Source organism: Stegastes partitus, unplaced genomic scaffold (assembly GCF_000690725.1).
Source record: "Stegastes partitus isolate 25-593 unplaced genomic scaffold, Stegastes_partitus-1.0.2 Scaffold67, whole genome shotgun sequence".
Lineage (NCBI taxonomy): Eukaryota > Metazoa > Chordata > Actinopteri > Pomacentridae > Stegastes > Stegastes partitus.
Genome location: NW_007577798.1, coordinates 559,485 through 562,577, shown reverse-complemented (window position 1 = coordinate 562,577; position 3,093 = coordinate 559,485).

Sequence of the window (3,093 nt, the reverse complement as noted above, 5' to 3'; positions counted from 1 at the left end):
AACTTGTGGATGGGGGAAACCAGTGAAGCGTTTCAGTACAACACAAGCTGTGGCACAACTCAAAGTCAATATTATCAGCGGACCTGAAGGCCCGGCAGCCGAAGGTGTTCCTTGAACTTTTACCTTTAGTCCTGACTTCAGTGGTCTTCTGAAAACATCCCCACAGTCAAAGTGAGAACTGTCAGTAAATAGGCCCACATATTTTTTACATTTTTTTTACAATTCATTCCAATTACAAGAACAATTCCCAATGCCTTTTCCATTGCATGAGCTGTCAGATGGGTGTGTTTCCCAGCGCAGATTTAATTCTTTGGTTAAGGTAATCTCCTTTCATAGGGATGATTATACAGCAGACACATTTCTATCGAAGACTTTCAAAAAAAACTTCAGCGGCTATTGTTAGTCATACACTTACTTCGCTTCACTCAGACAACCAAACACACTGGCTATAAACAGAAGACTGTCAGCATCATTTGTTACCTTAATTACAACATGACAGCTACAGCCTGAAGCAGAGGATCAAACACACATCCTTTCCACGCTCATCTTTTATTATTCATTTCAGCCTGCTGTGTCTTCTCCTCACTGACGCTTTGTCCTCTCGTTATGCTTCTTCCACCCTTGAGGTCCCACCTGACACCCATCTAACCTGTCTGTGTAGGACAACTTCTGCTCAAATTGTTCAGATTCTCCCTATTGTTTCATATCCGCCGGTGCATCCGTAAAAAAAATCTGGATGATGTCACTCCGGCGGCTCCACTGTTCCTTTATCCATGTATCAGACTGGCTGCGTGAAGATCAGATGATTCATCCTCAGACGGGTGCTCAGCAGGGTGTGGTGCAGGATCTTACTGTTGAGATGCCGGTGTGAAAACAGCAGCCGTCTTAAATTCATAGGCCGAGAAAATACCTGCTCCTGTGGCTAAATCTAATAGGTTCCTCTGCTTTCCTGTGACTCTCGAGGGATTATTAAAACACCACATTGCAGACAACATGTTTTGTGAGAATGAAATGAAATGGATTGTGTTTTACTTCTGCTGGGGGGGAAGAAAAACAACCTCTACGCTCATGCAGCTAGATAACACATGACTTCAGAGAAACATTAATATTTACATTAATCAAAAAAAAAGCAACAACAAAGATTTTAGTTTTGCACTGTGAGGTTTTACCAACTGAGTGAATGACAGCGATTTTAAAATACAGTCTTCTGGTGTCACTTTATAAGCTGCATCTGCAAAAACAGAGCTTAACCCGCGAAAGGCTTATAATGTCACCTGGGCCGCATGCACGCTTTCATTTTGCAGCAGCAATGATAACATATGATCCCAGAATTAGGATGATGGCCTACGGGAATGTGCCAGCATTTTGATATTTTTACACTTTCTGGTGCCTGCTGACATAAGCCACAAAATACCAAACACACATTTAAGAATAGGTGCTGTTGGAAAGGAGGAGATAATGGAAACATATACTTTTGGAGGACAGGGGAGAGAGGATTCGTGTTCTGTCTCTGCATAAACGGAACCGAAGAGAAGCAGAATTGAAAATGCCTATTTGGTGCTTTTGTAATGAGTCAAGATAGGAGTTCCTGCGCTGCTTCGCCAGAGGAGCTCGGCAAAGAGAATGTTAATGTGTATTTTTACTGGTTGTTCCTGGCGTGCAAATAGCATCCCCTTTAGCTGTTTACCTCATTACATACCTTGTGCCATTACGCCACTACGACTATACACTGTGCTAAGGTCATTATGGGTCCATATCTATTGATGTATCTGCTTGTGCTGCGACATGTAAGGAGCCATCTTCATATGCACCATGGACGAATCCTAATGGGACAGCTGTAGCCGAGCTGGAGGACGATGATGGGCCATTGATTGCAGGGCGATTTGCATCCCATCACATCCACATGTCAAAATGTCCTTGAGCAAAACACTGAACCCCAAACTTCAAATAATGTGTGTATGCAGGGGGAAAATCAAACACAAGAGGCCGTGTTGGCTTGTTTTTTTCGAGAGGCTTAACTCGGGCTGCTTGGTCAGATGATGAGGTGGATATGCTGACATGCTATTCCATAGTTGCTGAGACATTTTATGCAAGACCACAAATGTGAAGCTCATAGCGGCCCTCGAGGAAAAGCAGAGAAAGGGGGGGAATCTCTGAAACTGAAAGACAATCTAGGGAGCTGTGAATGAATTTTCTGCCACTCCATCCAGATGGGGAGATCAAGGGATCACCAAAGTCTCAGGGATACGTCACCGGGGCATCATAGGTGTGTGTGTTAAAAATCATCAAAACTTAGGGGTGACCTAATGGCTGAGTGATGTCATGTCATTCCCCTACTCTCTGTCTTCACCACTGTCCGTTGTAATGGAAAGGTCAAATGACTCTTTAAAAAATTTGTTGTTGAGACATTTTGGGAAAAAAAAGTTTAAATTTCACAATGGTGCAAAAGGAGAAGTCCAAAGGTCACCAGAGTGGTGGTGGTGATTTCCAGAGTAATACATCCAATTTTCACTCTGGACTAAAGTAGCTGACAAACCGACAGCCTGACATTGCCATTCCTACAGCAAAACCGCTGTGGCTAAAATAAAGTCCCTTCGGTTTGCCAAAAAAAATGTAGGCAAACCAAAATGATAACGTTGGTCACTTTACAGCAGCAACAACATTTTGGTTAAAGTCCCATCTTTGATTAAAACCCCTATAAACTCATCTCTGTGTATCAAAGTTACATATTTAGACGTCTGTTCCATGAAAAACAATCCTTCCATGCCTTAAAATGACCCAGATGTGACTCTACAGTGGTGCTTCTTCTAAACTGTGCAGATATTTGAAGTCTCTCTCTTTATCCACCCCTTCACTACTTGATGGAGCTCGAGCACGCCAGCTCACCTGCAACTCTGCTCATACACGGTAAAGCTGTGTTACCCTACAAAAAGGCGAGTTGGAGTAATTTAGCCACATATGTTTAAACCGTTTCAGAGTTTGAATAATGATATAGAAAGCTCCATTCTGCAAGTGGACCAGACTGATTCTTTATGTTTGTTGCCTATAAAACTTCAGAAGTTTAAATCTGTGTTTTTCAGATTTCGGGCTGCA